The sequence below is a fragment of the Pristiophorus japonicus genome, chromosome 5 (assembly GCF_044704955.1).
Source record: "Pristiophorus japonicus isolate sPriJap1 chromosome 5, sPriJap1.hap1, whole genome shotgun sequence".
Lineage (NCBI taxonomy): Eukaryota > Metazoa > Chordata > Chondrichthyes > Pristiophoridae > Pristiophorus > Pristiophorus japonicus.
Window position 1 is genome coordinate 121,709,478 of NC_091981.1, and position 19,424 is coordinate 121,728,901.

The following is a 19,424-nucleotide window of genomic DNA, read 5'->3' on the forward strand; positions in this document are numbered from 1 at the left end:
GAAAGTGTGAGGTCATGCACTTTGGCAGAAAAATATCAAAGAGCAAGTTATTATTTAAATGGAGAAAGATTGCAAAGTGCTGCAGTACAGTGGGACCTGGGGGTACTTGTGTATGAAACACAAAAGGATAGTATGCTGGTACAGCAAGTGATCAGGAATGCCAATGGAATCTTGGCCTTTATTGCAAAGGGGATGGAGTATAAAAGCAGGGAAGTCTTGCTACAGTTATACAGGGTATTGGTGAGGTCACACCTGGAATACTGCGTGCAGTTTTGGTTTCCATATTTAAAAAAGGATATACTTGCTTTGGAGGCAGTTCGGAGAAGGTTCACTAGGTTGATTCCGGAGATGAGGGGGTTGACTTATGAGGAAAGGTTGAGTAGGTTGGGCCTCTACTTATTGGAATTCAGAAGAATGAGAGGTGATCTTATCGAAACGTATAAGTTTATGAGGGGACTTGACAAGGTGGATGCAGAGAGGATGTTTCCACTGATGAGGGAGACTAGAACTAGAGGGCATAATCTTTGAATCAGGGGCCGTCCATTTAAAACTGAGATGAGACATTTCTTCTCTCAGAGCGTTGTAAGTCTGTGGAATTCACTGCCTTAGAGAGCTGTGGAAGCTGGGACATTTAATAAATTTAGGACAGAAATAGACAGTTTCTTAAACGATAAGGGGTTATGGGGTGCAGGCAGGGTAGTGGACCTGAGTCCATAATCGGATCAGCCATGATCGTATCAAATGGCAGAGCAGGCTCGAGTGGTCGTATGGCCAACTCCTGCTCCTATTTCTTCTGTTCTTATGTACAAGAACCCCCAGATCCCTCTGTATTGCAGCATTTTGTAATCGCTCCCCATTTAAATAATAATTTGCCTTTTTATTTTTCCTACCAAAGTGGATAACCTCACATTTTCCCACATTATAGTCCAACTGCCAAATTTTTGCCCACTCACTGAGTGTATCTATATCCCTTTGTAGATTCCTTGTGTCCTCCGCACAACTTGCTTTCCCACCTATCTTTGTATCATCAGCAAATTTGGCTATGTTATACTCAATCCCTTCATCCAAGTCATTAATATAAATTATATATAGTTGAGGCCCCAGCACTGATTCCTGTGACATCCCACTAGTTAGTTTGCCAAACTGAAAATTACCCATTTATCCCGACTTTCTGTTCATCAGCCAATCCTCTATCCACACTAATATATTACCCCCAACCCCATGAGCTCTTATCTTGAGTAGTAACCTTTTATGTGGCACCTTATCGAATGCTTTCTGGAAATGCAAATACACAACATCTACTGGTTCCCCTTTATTCACTCTGCTCGTTACATCCTCAAAGAACTTCAGCGAATTTTTCAAACATGGTTTCCCTTTCATAAAACCATGTTGACTCTGCTTGACTGCATTATGATTTTCTAATTGTCCTGCTAATGATGGACTCCAGCATTTTCCAAATGACAGATGTTCGGCTAACTGGTCTATAGTTTCCTGCTTTCTGTTTCCCTCCTTTCTTAAATAGGGGTGTTATATTTGCGAATTTCCAGTCTGCTGGGACCTCTCCAGAATTCAGGGAATTTGGGTAGATTAGAACCAATGCATCCACTATCTCTGCAGCCACATCTTTTCAGACCCGAGGATGCAGGCCATCAGGTCCGGGGGACTTGTCCACCAATTTTTAAAAGGTTGTAGGATTGTTGAGAAAATTTCAAAGGAAACTCTCTCATGGTTAATCAGTGAAAGAGCCAGGTGGGAGATTGTGACTGATGATAAGACTGAGAGATAGATCACAGTGACAAAAAACAGATTTTATACATTTGGGACAGAGAGAGCTAGAAGTGGGAGATGATAGTGATGAATGGCAAGGAATTGAAAACTAATGGAAAGAAGCAAATATTCTCTGCAGCTGAGGAGATTAAGGGGTGATATGGTTGAGGTGCTCAAAATAATGAAGAGAATTGACTCTTTATCTGGTAGAGTACTCCAGAGCATGGATACATATTCTTTGATTTTGAGCTAAGCCTATTAAAAGCTTATCCAGGAAAAAAATGTCTTCACGTGAAAAGGTTGAGAATGTGGAACACACTGTCCCATGGATAGTCAGAGGTTTGGGGGTTTTGTACATGTTATTTTTTCTGATTACAATCAGTACAGACCAGGCCCTTCCTATCTGTTTGTGCTCCTGCTACAGGTAATGGTGCTGGTGTGAATTCCTGTACGATCATGAATTTTCTCTCCCAGTGTACACTGCAACAGGAACACAAGCAGGTAGGAGCTTCAGACTTGTGGTTAAGGGAAAGGGAAGTGGCAGCATTTGGGGGAAAGGTGGATCGAGCACCTTTGGGCGTCGAGGGTGGAAGATGAGAGCAGCGGTCTGGGAGGTAGAGAGTGAGGGAAGGGCAAGGGCAGTGCTTTTGGGAAGTAGAGAAGGTAAATGTCAAGACCTTTTGGGGCAGAAGAGTGAGAGGTAAAGAAACCAGTGGCATTTGAAGAGGGGAGAGATAGAATACCACCAGCAGCATTTTTGAATGGGAAAGAGTACCCAGCAGTTCTCGGGGTGCAGAAGCTAGGAACTGGGCTTTATAGAGGAAGGAAGGGGAGGAAGAGAAGCTGGTAGCAGTATTTTATGAACACTGGGTCTGATTGGTTTATTGAAAGCTCAAATGCCTTAGGGCCTGAAATTCTGGCGCAAGCGTGGTACAAAGGAACCCCCATGCACCCAAGCACAAGGCCGCAGTCACTGTCCGAAATTGTGGGGATGGGGTCTTTTCCATGGCCGAGACAGGTCACCAGTGTCTGCATAGGCACTTCAATGACACTCAATCTGATCTGCTGTTGAAGGAGGAGTGGTCCACAGCCGCACTGCTAAAGGCCCCCAGGGGCCTTCCCAGACCAAATATTCTTCAGCATAACTAATCTGCTCCAATGGGAACCATTTTCTAGTACCATAAAGGTATTCAATCCCATCTGGGACCAATTACCCTAGTCTGCAGAGCTTCTAGGACTTTCCAAATGCCTTAATTGAACTATCATCTGTCAGGTGGTTGGAGTTTAATTGAGGCTTTGAGGGAAGAGTGGGTTGAATTCACAGGGTAGCCTGAGAAGTTCCCCAGACTACCCCATTGATGGGGCGGAGTAGATGGAAGATCTGCTTCGTTTCTCTCACCGTAAAATGCCAGGACTAAAAAACAGTGGAATCTGAGTGAAACCTGGGGCCTGCCCCATTTTCTGCTCCCCGCTGAGTTTCTACATTGGCCCAGCTAGAATTTCAGATCCTTAGGTTTTTAATCTTGAAAAAATAAAGGAAAAGCAATCAAATGTAAAGTGTAAAAGTGTTAAAATTAACCAGAATAAACTACTTGTAATGTAAAAATTCAAATATTTCCAGTGAACTTTTCCCTGAATCTTCTTGAAAATGTGCCATCAGTTGTGAGGACATTATTTGGAATAACTAATGGAATGTTAATGTTCCTGCCGCGAGCACTTTGTGAAATGATCCATGGGCAATAACCCCCATCTGTCCCTAATGTGGGACATCTCAGGATGTGGAGCCGAGGGGGAAGGGTTTCCCATGCCAGGAATTTCTTTGTCCCCAGCCTTCCATCTGTCCAGCCACCTCGATAGTAGGAAAAAGCTGGTGTATAGGTTTGCCAAGAGGCAAAAGTGAGGCCTACCAGGGTCTTCAGGCTGGAATCGTGGCCTAGAAAACCATGTGAATTATATTCGCTTTTTCCCTGATTAGTCCTTTTATAATGGGGCTGATCAGCCATGGCTCCTGTTCTTTCATGGGTAGCACACTAGCAGCAACTAGTGCCGTTAAGAGGCATACTTCCTACCCCTCCCTTCCCCAGAGGACACCCAAAATATGTATACATTGGAATGGTCACCAGCTGAAGACATCCAAAGTAATTGATCCTGCCCTGACCCTGGATACTCCAGTGAGGTCAGGTGTGGACGTCACTAGTGCCTGCTCCATCGCACTTATGCTGGGGGAGCAGGATGGCAGATTTTCGGGACCTATATCTCTTCAACTCTTGTATCTTCTTTCAGGCTTTCATGTAATTAAAATAAAGGAATGTTGTGAATGCCAATGGCTTGAGTTTCAAGCCCATGTCCCACTGAACTTTCAATGTATTACTTGTTTCACGTGTCTTAGGTTATTAAGAGCCATTTTGGAGTTGTCAGCCTTTTTGTAAAGCACTTTGTCAGCTTTTATTGTCTCCAGCTTGATAATATATGTCCTCCTGATACCCATTAATGCACAGTCAATTGTGATGTTTATAAGGGAACAGATATTTACTTGGGATGTAAGGATATTAAGATATATGGAGAAAAGGCAGAGAATTAGAAATACAGAGCTGCCATGAAGTTGCTTCCAGCTCTGAGTGAAGTTCAGCAATGGTGAAAATGACCAGGTGCTGCCTGAAACGACATCCCCTTTAAGAACTGGATTATTGCTGAATGAAAGTCACCTGAGGCCATTAGCACCCTGCAGCAGTATCTGGATATCAGTCGTGTGAAATAGAGCCATGTCACAAATATCATGTTAAGCAATACACAGCTTTGATATATGTGGCCTGGCTCTAATACACTCTGTTAATACTGAGATGGCACTAGGTATTAACAGTGCACAATCATTTTTATAAATATGCTTTATCCTTCAATAACGTGTCCTGGACTCCATCCGAATCCGGGGGAAAAATGTCATAGCTGAATTGCCCATTCTTCAGAAAGCAATGAATTTGAGAGTGTGATAGAGCGTCTTTCGAATTAGCTTTGCTGCATACTTAGGCCCTGGAATGGGTGGAGAGAAGCTGGAATTCACTGGGATTCTGCCTCATGCAAGAAGTGTCATAATTCCCAGGCATTTGGGGAACACCTACAAATCTGCTGCCCTATCCCCTGACACCAATGGGGTGAGTTTGGGGAGATCCCAGGCCTGTTCTTAAGGTCTCATTCCTGGAGTTTGGAATAGGGTCTGCATCCTTCTATATCACCTTACTGGTGACATTGGAATTTCAGGGTAATTGTTTTTGTGTCTACCCTAACTCTTTCTCCCCTGGATTCGGATGGATTCCAGGACACATTATTGAAGGAAAAAGCATATTTATAAAAATGATTGTGCACTGTTAATACCATCTCAGTATTAACAGAGTGTATTAGAGCCAGGCCACATATATCAAAGCTGTGTATTGCTTATCATGACATATGTGACTTGGCTCTATTTCACACTACTGATATCCAGATACTACTGCAAGGTGCTAATGGCCTCAGATGACTTTCATTCAGCAATAATCCAGTTCTTAAAGGGGATGTCGTTTCAGGCAGCACCTGATCATTTTCACCATTGCTGAACTTCACTCAGTTTAGTGCCCACTCCCCCCCCCTCCTTTTAGCCAGCGGGCACTTGTATAATTTCTGTTCTTAGTGCCCGAAACCACCCCCCCCCCCGCAACACAAAGAAAAAAGGGGGCACTGGAGGGAAATTGTTTTGGAGTGTGACCACCCTTGCAGGGGGCATTTGTTTGAAGTGTGCACAACTAAAATAGTTGAACTTCATTCAGAGATGGGCGCCAGAGGGACTGGAGTGCATCATCACTCCCGACAATCACATTTTAATTTAATCATTTAAGTTTAAAATTTAATTTGTTTAATTTGCCGGTTTTAGTGCCGCCCCCCCACTTTTAGCCAGGGGGCACTTGTATAATTTCTGTTTTTAGTGCCCTAAAAAGAACCACCCCTAAAAAAAGGGGCACTGGCAAAAATGTATATTGGTGTGTGACCCCCTCTTGCAGGGGACATTTGCTGAAAGTGCACAACTAAAATAGTTGAACTTCACTTAGAGCTGGAAGCATTTTCTGACATGGCTGCTCCAAATCCTCTTAGAAGGGCCACTTGGTTCAATGACCTGGCATTGGAGACGTTGGTGGAGACAGTGGAGAGAAGGCCAATGCCCCAAGTTTTTAGGGCCATGTGGGCCGCGGAGGTGTTGGCCAACACCATGGTCGACAGAAGCCCAACACAGTGCCGGAAGAAATTCAGTGACATCAGTCAGGTGGTCAAGGTAAGTACATGTTTGCACAACTCTTACATACCAACCTCCGAGCCTCTTTCTGCGCACACTCTGCAAACCAGCACTTAACCCAACAGGCGACCACTAAGCATCTGTATCTACTCACAGTCACATCCTCATTTCACGCCTTGCCTACGTTCACAGCTATTCAATGATGGCAGGCATATCTTCCAGATTCACAGCTAGAATCTTACACAGGTTCCTTTCTTTTGCAGGCCAAGATGGCACATAACAGGAGGGAGCAGCAGTGGACTGGAGGTGGGGGAAGCTGAACTGCACCAGCTGACTGACTTGGAGGAGCGAGTGCTGTGGCTCATTGGCCTGCAAGTAGTGGGTGCCATGGCTGGCGGAGATGTTGAGCCCACTGGGGGCAACAATGGTATCTTTATCCCCTCTTCTCATCCCACTTTCCCGTTAAATCAGAAAACCATATCTCTTTCCAGCTCTTCATACTGTCTGCCTTCCTTACTCCATTCCTATTCTCCTGCCCTCACCTTGACACGACTCTTGTGCCATTTATGCTTTCAGAGCAGCAGATGACCAGCCTGTCTTTGAGCTTCCCCAACTGAGTCACGAGGGAAAAGAGGGGGACGAGGATGAACCAATCACTGTGTCACTGCTTTTCTCACCCGTAGGCACCATCTCAGATACTAGCATTACGTGATCCTTAGAGGTTAGGTTAGTAGAGAGGTCTGCACTGGCTGCTGTACCAGGGCCTAGCGGGCTGCAACATGGTCAAGGGGAAAGGGAAACTTGAGAGCCATCTCCCTGAAGGGTCAGTTTGCTGTGAGTTCTGATGCACAGGACTCAGATTAGGACCTCAATGGTGAGGCGTTCACACTCCGACATGATAGGTGCAATGGCAAGGATGCCCGAGAGCCTGTTGGCAGTGGTAAGGAGCGTGGAGGAGTCCGCCTCCCACATTGGGCAGAGCTTTGCACACACCATGGAGCCCATCATTGCCAGTCTGCAGACGATGGTGGACTCCCAGTGAGACCATGCGGATCCAGACCTCATGACTGATGTCATGGGCGATGTGGCAGCTTCCATTGCAGCACAGGCGGAAGCAACGCAATGTCTTGGTGCTGTAATGCAGACAATGGTTGCTCGCATGGAAACTCAGACTACTCTCATGCAGTCTTAGCTTGATGTCACACGATGTCTTGGTGATGTCATACAGTCTCAGCTGCATGCGACGCAAACTCTGACTGCTGCCATCGCCACTGCATCCACTACAGTCGACTGGGGATCTCATGGTGTCCCAGTAGCCCAGCAATCTGTCCTACAGATGATTGGTGGGGATGCTGAGGTGCTGCCCCGGGGGAGTGGCAGTGAAGCAGGAACCTGCTGTCCTCTCTCAGGATGACAGCATTCCTGTTCCCACCACTGCCACTCCGCCAATGCACTTGTCACTGCCTGTCACCCAGCCAGCCCAGACTGCCGCTGCCCAGCCTGAGGTGATGCAGTCTAATGCCGGCCCTTCCAGGCCCAGAGCTGGTCGAGGGCGTCCTGCAAGGCCATCTGTAGATTCCGGCGCTGGCGCACAGCAGCCTTCCACCAGTTGTGCTGCAGCCACAGGGGACACATTGCGGAGGAGTATTAGAATTGGTCAATGAAAGAGGCGATATTAGGAAATGCACTAGGATGATGAATAAGTACACATTTATACATTTTATTGTTGTTTTATAAATGCTGATTGGAATGTTTAATGTTTGCTGTTGTCTCTCATTTCAGTTTTGGAGCTTTGGTATGCAAGGGCAAATTGATGTGCTAATGGGGACATCCAGAGGAACCGGGAAGTGGGATGCAAATCAGTGGAAATGAGCTCTGATGAGACGGTTGCGGACCTCTCGCAGGATCGCGATGGAGTCACTGCCTCCTCCGTTGTGGGTGTTGCTGCTCCTGCTCATTCTCGTCCTCCTGCTGTTGCTCCTCCTCCTGCTCCTCCTGAGGTAGTGTGGATATGCCTGATGGAAATGGCTGTGCCCTCATGATGACCAGGTTGTGCAGCATGCAGCAGACGATGACGAATAGGGACACCCACTCTGGGGACTACTGGAGGACACCTCCTGAGCAGTCAAGGAGCTGAACCATTGCTTCATCACTCCTATGGTCTGCTCAATGATGCCCATGATAGCGGCATGGCTCTCATTGTCTCTCATTGTATGAGTACTGGGCAAGAGGGTGTGGTTGCGGAGGGGAGTCATGAGCCAGGTGGATGGCGGATAGCTTTTGTCTCCCAGGGCAGCCAGCCGTGAGCTTCATTTGGGGGCTGGAAGAAAGCTGGCACACCAGTTTGGCGCAGGATGAAGGCATCATAGCTGCTACCAGGATAGTGGGCATTGACGGTGAGTATTCTGCATGTGTGGCCACACACCAACTGGATATTCAGTGAGTGGTACTTTGCGGTTAGGAAAGATCTCAGGATTGTGATGCGGTGCCCGCAAAGCGACGAGGATGCAGTCAATGGCACCCTGCACCATGGGGAAGCCCGCTATCCTGACAAATCCATATGCACACACGTGCTGCTTCTCTCTGCTCATGGGGAAGGAAATGTAATCCCTTCTCCTTCTGTAGAGAGCATCTGTGACCTTGCAGATGCAGCAATGAATGGCAAATTGGGAGATGATGGAGCTGTCTCCTGTTGCACACTTGAAGGATCAATTGGTGTAGAAAATTAGCGCGATGATGACCTTGACTGCTACTGAGAAAGCTGTCCTCACCCTGGTCTGAGGCTTGAGGTCTGGTTGCAGGAGATGGCAGAGCTTTGTGAATACATCCTTGCTGAAGTGTACTCCTCGAACACACTGCTCCTCAGTGAAATTGATATAGGAGAACTGCTGCCAGAATACTCTGGGAGGGTAATGTCTCCTGTTGTCAGCCCTGTTGCATCTTCTCCCTCTGGTCACATCTTGCTGTCCTTGTACCTGTCTACCTGTTTTTCTCCCTCTCTCTCTCTCTGTGCCTTTCTCCTTGTATTGCTGCATCTCCTTTTCCCTGTCTTTCTCTTTGTATGCTGCCTCTCTTTCTCTCTGCCTTTCTTTCCACCTAAATAACCTCCAACGGTGACGTCGCAACAGGAGGTTGAGTGTCAACACAACCCCCATGAAACAATATAAATGATGCAGAGTCAAATCTGCTCTGAATAAAACAAAGCAATGCTTAAGAGCCAGAACAGTCCTTGAGGTGAAAAGTGGTACAATCTTTGTAACAGGCACTCTGCCTGTCTGTCAGCAAGTTGGAAATAATAATGACCAACAGAAAAGTTTTTGACAAGATGGCGCCTTTAAATAGCACTTCTCCAGCAGTCTTCTGCCTGCAACTCGACAGCTGAATCTGTCATTGTCAGCGCCAGGCAGTACCTAAGGGGGAGAGGCCGAATTTATGGGGGGGCGATAACGAGACGTTGCACACGGAGATGATGTCATCATTGCCGGGTGCACTCGAGTGGGGCGCAACCGGCAGGACCCTCTAAAATACTCGAGGACAATTTTGCTGGGAGCGATCGCTCGTGCAAAAACTGATTGTGCCTCATTAGCACCCCCGAGAGACGCAGATGAGCCAATTTTGGCACCTAAGGCTGTGTATGCATCTGAAGGGTTGTGGATGGCAGGTTTTGTGTCAGTTGATGGATATCGTTGGGTTTCTCCAACCAAAGGCAAAGTGCCTCTTCATTTATGATGCTGATATCACTGGTTTGCTATGCCTAGCTCTCACCTGAATTAATTAGCATCCATCAAGTCAACTATTACCTATTTTCTTCCAAACTCTCTAAATAATATGAAATTGAAGCTTCATACTTAACTTTCAGACAATTGTTTAATAAAATATTACATCCAACAATAATTCTAACATCCCACAAAAGTTATGTGGAATGGTGTTGAACTTGGCATTAAGTCATTGTTGGATGTTAGTAATGAGTATTTGTATATAAAAGTACAGGGGCTAGGTCTTGAGATTGTGCGATAATGTAAAACAGGTGACAGCGAATCAGCAGCCCGTTTTACATCTCTCTCAAATTTTATTTATTGGAGTCAATAAATATTGGAGGATTTTAAAAAAGGTCACTGCAGAGATAGTGGATGCATTGGTATTAATTTTGCAGAATTCCCTAGATTCTAGAACAGTCCCCAAGGATTGGAAAGTAGCAAACATAACCCTGCTTTTTAAGAAAGGAGGAAGAGAAAAAACGGGAATCTATTGGCCAGTTAGCCTGACATCAGTAGTAGGCAAAATGCCAGAATCTATTATTAGGGATATGGTAACAGGGCACTTAAAAAATTGTAATCCGATTAGCCAGAGTCAACATGATTTTATGAAAGGGAAATTGTGTTTGACAAATATATTTTTTGAGGATGTAATTAGTAAGATGGATGTAACTAATAGGATGAAAAAGGGGGGACCAGTGGATGTAGTGTATTTGAATTTTCAAAAAGCATTTGATAAGGTGCCACACAAGAGGAAAAGAGTGTTTGAAGATCAGGCCCTCAAATCTGCCACCAAACTCATGGTCTACAGGGCTATAGTGATACCCGCCCTCCTGTATGGCTCAGAGACGGGACCATATACAGTAGACACCTCAAATCGCTGGAGAAATACCACCAACGATGTCTTCGCAAGATCCTGCAAATCCCCTGGGCGGACAGACGCACCAACGTTAGTGTCCTCGATCAGGCCAGCATCGAAGCACTGACCACACTCGACCAGCTCTGCTGGGCGGGCCACATTGTTTGCATGCCTGACACAAAATTCCCAAAGCAAGCGCTCTACTCAGAACTCCTACACAGCAAGCGAGCCCAAGGTGGGCAGAGGAAATGTTTCAAGGACACCCTCAAAGCCTCCTTGATAAAATGCAACATCCCCACTGACACCTGGGAGTCCCTGGCTAAAGACCGCCCTAAGTGGAGGAAATGCATCCGGGAGAGTGCTAAGCATCTCGAGTCTCATTGCCGAGAGTATACAGAAAACAAGCACAGGCAGTGGAAGGAGCATGCGGCAAACCAGTCCCACCCACCCTTTCCTTCAACCACTGTCTGTCCCACCTGTGACAGAGACTGTAATTCTCGTATTGGACTGTTCATTCACCTAAGAACTCATATTTAGAGTGGAAGCAAGTCTTCCTCGATTTCGAGGGACTGCCTATGATGATGATGGATGACACAAGAGGTTATTACACAAAATTAGGACTCATGGGATTGGGGGTACGGGACAGAAAACAGAGAGTAGGAATAAACGGGACTTTTTCAGGTTTGCAAACTGTAACTTGTGGGGTACCACAAAGATCAGTGCTTGGGCCTCAGCTATTTACAATCTATATTAATGACTTAGATGAAGGGACTGAATATAACGTATCCATATAACGTATTGCTGATGATACAAAGCTAGATGGGAAAGTAAGCTGTAAGGAGGATGCAAAAAGGCTACAGAGAGATATAGAGAGGTTGACTGAGTGGGCAAGAACATGGCACATGTAATAGAATGTGGGAAAGTGTGAAGTTATACACTTTGGTTGGAAAAAATAAAAGGAAGAATATTTTTTGAATGGTGAGAAACTGGGAAATGTTGGCATTCAGAGGGACCTGGGTATCTTTGTATATGAATAACAGAAAGTTAACATGCAGGTACAGCAAGCAATTAAGAAAGCAAAAGGTATGTTAGCTTTTGTTACAAAGGGATTAGAGTATAAGAGTAAAGAAATCATACTACAATTATACAGGACTTTGGTGAGGCCATACCTGGAGTACTGTGTTCAGTTCTAGTCTCCTTACATAAGGAAAGACATACTTGCCTTAGAGGGAGCGCAACAAATATTTACTAGACTGGTTCCTGGGATGAGAGGATTGCCTTATGAGGAGAGATTGAGTAGACTAGGCCGATATTCCCTAGAGTTTAGAGGAATGAGAGATGATCTAATTGAAACATGTAAAATTCTTAAGGGTCTTGACAGGGTTAATGCTGAGAAAATGTTTCCCCTGGCTGAGTCTCAGAATAAGGGATCTGCCATTTAGGGCAGTGATGAGAAATGGCTCAAACTTTGGGAGCCATTTTACATTTTTCCTATAATTACCCATGTCTTTGCTTTTCTGCTGGTGTCGATAGCAATATGGCTGTTCCTGGGAAAGCATTGACAAATTGTCAATTAATTTGCTGGCAGTAATTTTAGACACTGATTTATTGGAACTTCTGCCTTTGTAATGAAGCCTTAACTGCAACCTGTTTCTATCAAAATGGTTTCTAAATACTTTTAATTTTTTTTAACTCACATTATAACTCCCAATATTTTCCTTATTAAATAGCCAGATCAGACTGGGCAGAGTTTAGGTTGGTTGTGTCTTTTTTTTGATGAATAGTATTTCATTGCTTAGTGACACTAATCAGGCCTCCTTAATGTTAACTCAACAATAGACGGGTGTGGGGGGAAGGGGGATTTGTGAAGCTTGACGGCTGTGAGTGGTAGCATGCGAGTTACAAAGTAGTTTGGGCAACAGTTCACTTCAAAAATCACCCAGCTGGAATTACCCATCGAATGTCCACCCTGCTTTGTGATGCATTGCATCTTTCATAAGAGCTAGACTGAAGGATCGGCTATTTATTTAAAAGGTGACAGCACCTGTAACCCTATCAGCACTCGGACTACAGTCTGTCAGCTGACTCTTGTCATGAATACTTTAATCTCATACGTGATTCAAAAAATAACCAGAAAGAAGAAAGGGTATTTCTCCTTATAGATCAGTAGGTTTAGGCAATGAGTAGCTGAGCTATACAGACCAGGAAGACCTTATGTGCTCAATCAACTGATGGCATCTGACACAAGTGCAGGGATTCTACAATTGGCCTCAGTACCCTGAGGCGTGGGAAGGGAAAATTGGCCTGGGCTATCCAGTAACCACAGCTTCTGCTCCTGATTGCTATCCAGTTACCACAGCTGGAAGTATATTTGTCTGGGTATCGGGCAAGGACAAGATAGGGCTCAATCGTGACAGCCCTCCAGTAGGCTATCCAGCCACCACTTAATTTCAAAGCTGATAAATGAAAAATGGATGAGTTACCAAAGGGTATAGAACCATTGCCCTAGCAAGGAGGAGGCCTGGATAAAACTTTTATTTATTGCAACTTTAACATGAAGTTCAATTGGCATACTCCGTGAGAGGTTTGCTTTGGAATTTTAAACCATAACATTTTTCACATGAAATGTAACATAGTTGTAAAATTTTTGCTTTATTTGAGTCTATCTCAGTTTTTCTCTTAAGAGCCCCTACAAAAACTTAATGCAACCAAAGAAATGGCAATAGGAAAATCTCACAACATTTGAATGAGAACAGAATCATTATCTGCTCTGGCAGATTCTGATTTTCATTCTGGCCAAACAGTTGCAGCATTTAAAATAGAGTGCATAACCCATTTCGAAGCCCTGAGCTCTTAAACTGTTTTGCTTCTTGTAGCTGCCAAACTGTCAGGACCTTGATCTATGTTGTGACATCCCTCCTCTGTACTGTACACCTCACTGTAATGCACTGTTTGGCTAATTCCCGAATTATAGTGAGGAATTACTACAATCTTGATCAACATAATTCCATCGCATTGTTCAGAGTAACTAGGACCAAATGCCTGACCTAAATTAAATCCGAATAATTATATGATTACTAATGGATTTCCTACGACATCGCACACAGTGAACTGGACAAAACACTGTATATGAAACTTAACAATAATATATCATAACATCATGGAAGAAGCAGATCATCATCCCTGCACAGTCAGAATGTGCTTTTGCAGAACTGATATAAAAGAATAAAATTTAAAAAACAACCAGATTAAAATGGATAAGATTGTTTTAGTGCCTGGATTTGTGTGTCCTCTTTCACCCTGTGACTCAAGAGATTTTTTTTCTCTCCCTCTGAAGCAGTAAAATTAGGATAAAAATGCCTTGGAAATTTTCGATTAAATAATTATTTTTGTAAAAAAAAGAAATATTTCAAGGAAATCAATTCTCACATGGAGATTAAATAGTGGAAAGCAGTTTCCATGATTTTGAAATCCTGGGAATATGTGGGCTGTCATGTTATCTCCAGTGTCCAATCCACTTATTTGAAAGGACTGTTAACATTGGCCAACATTGGCTATGTGGAATTGTTGCATTCTTAGTCAGGAGGCAGCACTTAGACAGAATGCAACATAGTTCCTTTAGCACAGTGTGGATGTTGGACTGATGTCTTAAGGATTACTTAAGAGGTGGCCCTAGAAATAGTGGATGCATTGGTGATCATTTTCCAACAGTCTATCGACTCTGGATCAGTTCCTATGGACTGGAGGGTAGCTAATGTAACACCACTTTTTAAAAAAAGGAGGGAGAGAGAAAATGGGAAATTATAGACCGGTTAGCCTGACATCAGTAGGGGGGAAAATGTTGGAATCAATTATTAAGGATGAAATAGCAGCGCATTTGCAAAGCAGTGACAGGATCGGTCCAATTCAGCATGGATTTGTGAAAGGGAAATCATGCTTGTCAAATCTTCTGGAATTTTTTGAGGATGTAACTAGTAGAGTTGACAAGGGAGAACCAGTGGATGTGGTGTATTTGGACTTTCAAAAGGTCTTTGACAAGGTCCCACATAAGAGATTGGTGTGCAAAATCAAATCACATGGTATTTGGGGTAATGTACTGGCGTGGATAGAGAATTGGTTGGTAGACAGGAAGCAGAGAGTCAGGATAAATGGGTCCTTTTCAGAATGGGAGGCAGTGACTAGTGGAGTGCCGCAAGGCTCAGTGCTGGGACCCCAGCTCTTTACAATATACATTAATGATTTGGATGCAGGCATTGAGTGTAATATCTCCAAGTTTGCAGATGACACTAAACTGGGTGACAGTGTGAGCTGTGAGGAGGATGCTAAGAGGCTGCAGGGTGATTTGGACAGGTTAGGTGAGTGGGCAAATGCATGGCAGATGCAGTATAATGTGGATAAATGTGAGGTTATCCACTTTGGTGGCAAAAACACGAAGGCAGAATATTATCTGAATGGCAGCAGATTAGGAAAGGGGGAGGTGCAACGAGACCTGGGTGTCATGGTTCATCAGTCATTGAAAGTTGGCATGCAGGTACAGCAGGCGGTAAAGAAGGCAAATAGCATGTTGGCCTTCATAGCTAGGAGATTTGAGTATAGGAGCAGGGAGCTCTTACTGCAGTTGTACAGGGCCTTGGTGAGGCCTCACCTGGAATATTGTGTTCGGTCTCCTAATCTGAGGAAGGACGTTCTTGCTATTGAGGGAGTGCAGCGAAGGTTCACCAGATTGATTCCCAGGATGACTGAACTGACAAATGAGGAGAGACTGGATCAACTGGGCTTTTATACACTGGAGTTTAGAAGAATGAGAGGGGATCTCATAGAAACGTATAAGATTCCGACGGGACTGGACAGGTTAGATGCGGGAAGAATGTTCCCGTTGTTGGGGAAGTTCAGAACCAGGGGACACAGTCTTAGGATAAGGGGTAGGCCATTTAGGACTGAGATGAGGAGAAACTTCTTCACTCAGAGAGTTGTTAACCTGTGGAATTCCCTGCCGCAGAGAGTCGTTGATGCCAGTTCGTTGGATATATTCAAGAGGGAGTTAGATATGGCCCTTACAGCTAAAGGGATCAAGGCGTATGGAGAGAAAGCGGGAAAGGGGTACTGAGGTGAATGATCAGCCATGATCTTATTGAATGGTGATGCAGGCTCGAAGGGCCAAATGGGCTACTCCTGCACTTATTTTCTATGTTTCTATGTATGGCTGGATACAGCAGCTTGTTGTCCTCAGTTCTGCCTGGAATACTCTGGTACTAAATAAGGATGCAATGTATTGGATTTGGACTGACAGAACAGTGTAAGAGCCAAAATGGCCCTACCTGCAGCCTGGAAGGGGTCAGCTGAAAGGTTGAAGGCCACATTGACCTTGAATAGAAATAGAAATTTACAGTGCAGAAGGAGGCTATTTCGGCCCATCGTGTCCGTGCCGGCCGACAAAGCCGCATGACCCTTGGTCAGCAGCCCTGAAAGTTACAATAAACCTATGAACAATGACGGAAAGGAAAAGAGCACCCAGCCCAACCAATCTGCCTCACACAACTGCGACACCCCTTACACTGAAACATTCTACACTCCACCCGAACCGGAGCCATGTGATCTCCTGGGAGAGGCAAAAATCAGAGAAAAACCCAGGCCAATTTTGGGAGAAAAAATCTGGGAAAATTCCTCTCCGACCCATCCAGGCGATCGAAACTAGTCCAGGAGATCACCCTGGTCATATTCTATTCCCTGCAGTACTTACCATTATATATGCGCCGTCCAACAAAAGGTCATCCAGTCTAATCCCAATTACCAGCTCTGGGTCTGTAACCCTGCAGGTTATGACACTTTAAGTGCCCATCCAACCATCTCTTAAAAGCGGTGAGGATTTCTGCATCCACCACTCTTCCAGGCAGCAAGTTCAAGATCCCCACAACCCTCTGTGTAAAGAAGCCCACCACCCCCCCCCCCCAAATCCCCTCTAAACCTTCCACCAACCACCTTAAAACTATGGCCCCTTGGAATAGACTCTTCCACCAATGGAAATAGGCCTTACTATCCACTATGTCCAGGCCCCTCAATATTTTGTACACCTCAATGAGGTCTCTCAACCTCCTCTATTCCAATGAGAACAAACCCAGCCTATCCAATCTGTCCTCATAGCTAAGATTCTCCATTCCATGCAGCATCCTAGTAAATCTCCTCTGCACCCTCTCTAGTGCAATCACGTCTTTCCTATAATACGGCGACCAGAACTGCATGCAGTACTCCAGCTGTGGCATAACCAAAGTATTATATAATTTAAGCATAACCTCCCTGCTCTTATATTCTATGTCTCGGCCAATAAAGGCAAGCATTCCGTATGCCTTCTTAACCAGCTTATCCACCTGGCCTGCTACTTTCAAGGATCTGTGGACAAGCACTCCAAGGTCCCTTTGTTCATCTACACTATTAAGTGACCTACCGCTTAACGTGTATACCCTTTCTTTATTAGCCCTCCCAAAGGGTCTCACCTCACACTTATTTGAATTAAATTCCATTTGCCACTGATCTGCCCACCTGACCAGTAGATTGATATCCTCCTGCAGCCCATGACTTTCCTCTTCATTATCAACCACACAGGCAATTTTAGTGTCGTCTGCAAACTTTTTCATCATACTCCCTATATTCAAATCTAAATCGATATATACCACAAAAAGCAAGGGACCCAGTACTGAGCCCTGCGGAACCTCACGGAAACATCCAGTCACAAAAACATCCATCAATCATTACCCTTTGCTTCCTACTTCCAAGCCAATCTTGGATCCAATTTGCCATTTTGCCCTGGATCCCATGGGCTTTAATCTTCATGGCCAGCCTATCATGTGGGACATTATCAAAAGCCATGCTAAAGTCCATATATATGACATCGTACACACTACCCTCATCGACCCACTTGGTTACCTCCTCAAACATAGAAACATAGAAAATAGGTGCAGGAGTAGGCCATTCGGCCCTTTGAGCCTGCTCCACCATTCAATAAGATCATGGCTGATCATTCACTCAGTACCCCTTTCCTGCTTTCTCTCCATACCCCTTGATCCCGTTGGTTATGGATAAGGACAAGGATAGGCCTGGAATAAAAATTCCGAATTGGGGAAAAGCTCATTTTGCAAAGTTAAGGAGTGATTTGGCCATAGTGGACTGGAAACAGCTACTTGTGAATAAATCAGTGTCAGAACAGTGGAAGACATTTAAGGAGGAGATCCGGAAGGCTCAGGCCAAACATGGGCTATCTATCTATCGCCCAAATAGGCAGGCTATCACCCATTTTAGCTTAAAAGTGGAAAGTTGGCCCGGAACATTGGCTAATGATCACCAGACCAACTTTCGGCACACATGATTTTGACATCACCAAGGTGATCGGCCACTGCAACTTTTGCCACATCGCCCACACATCGCCGGACTGATCGCTCGCCGAGAAGATTGCTGGAGAAAAGCTGTTCCCAGTGGGCACTACTCGGCACTACGAGAAAGAAACTATTGGACAGAAATCAGTGCAAGCCACAATTCAGGTTAAAAACAGTTTTGCAATGTGCACACATAAGTTGTGATTGCTAAACTGTTCTGTTCAAGTTCCATCTGGGGCATGACAAGGGGTAACAAAGCTTAACTAAACTATTGGACAGAAATCAGGAGGCAACCTTACACCCGACGCACTTACAGGGAAAAGCAATCATACCTGAATTTGTCCGATAACACGTGCCTTAGGAGGCTGCGCTTCCAAAAGCAGGTGATCGCTAAGATATGCCAGCTCATCAAGGGAGATCTGCAGCCTACCAGCACCATCAGGCCTCCCGTTGAGGCGAAGGTTACTGCGGCACTTTCCTTCTACCCATCGGGCTCTTTTCAGGCCTCGGCTGGTGACATTTGCGGTATCTCTCAGCATACCACACATTGCTCTATTCGACAGGTGACTAAAGTCCTTTACGCTTGCAGGATGACTTTATAAACTTCCAGGCCTGACATAGCCATTGTTTTCCAACAATTGTATTCATGTTTTACCTTACATTAATAGAAGGCACTGCACGACAATTGTAAAATTCAATAAAAGTTTTTAATAATTTAACAAATTGTAATATTTTTAAACCCCCCCAATAGTCAAACAACAATAAATTTTAAAACAATTAACAACAACAATGCACAATAACAATCCCCCCTCCCTACCTGTGGCCACGCTTCCCTCCAGATCCTTTACCCGCCCCCCATGTCCTAGGACCCCGTTTTAATCCCCAAGTAATGGGACCAGGACGACTTGCAATAGGCGACCTCAAGGCCTGCTGCTGTGGAGGTGGGGGGAGGGGCGGCGGGCGGGTGTCGGTGGCAGGATCCTTTCAGGGGGTGGCGGGTCGCATCTGTGCTGGCGGTTGGTGGGACGGCACCTTGGAGTGCAGTGCCGTCTCCTGACACTATCGCATGCCACAAGGCATGGACGGCGGCGGTCTGTTGGCCCATTGCCACAATCGTGTGCTCTATACCCTTCAATATATGAGCAGACATTGTGGCACTGTTCCCGGTCAACCCGCCAAATGCCTGGAGGAGCTCTCGACTGAGGTCGATGCTCTTCCTGCACAGAGCAACCATGTTCTCGTTCAGACCTGCTCATCACGGCGCGTGCCGACCTCTCTGACTCAGCCTCCATGGGGTTGGCGTGGGCACTGTTGGATGCGTTGGGGTCGCCTCCTGCAAGCCGCTTGGGCTCGCTACTACTTATGTTGAAGACGACGAAGTGGCCGCAGGTACAATGGTGACCGGGATGCAATGAGCA

The 19,424-nt window shown here is 45.2% G+C and overlaps 1 protein-coding gene across 15 annotated transcripts in view; it reads left to right on the forward strand.

The window, feature by feature from the left end:
• Nucleotides 1–19,424, forward strand: part of LOC139264436 (zinc finger protein 385D-like) — a 1,282,821-nt gene that overhangs the window by 9,121 nt on the left and 1,254,276 nt on the right. For 3 of the 15 annotated variants that reach the window (XM_070880905.1, XM_070880901.1, XM_070880902.1), the window contains exon 2: nt 2,192–2,268. The exons of the other annotated variants lie outside the window; for them this stretch is intronic. The gene's annotated coding sequence lies outside the window, so the exon portion shown is untranslated. The remainder of the gene's footprint in view (nt 1–2,191; nt 2,269–19,424) is intronic. 15 annotated transcript variants of the gene reach the window in all.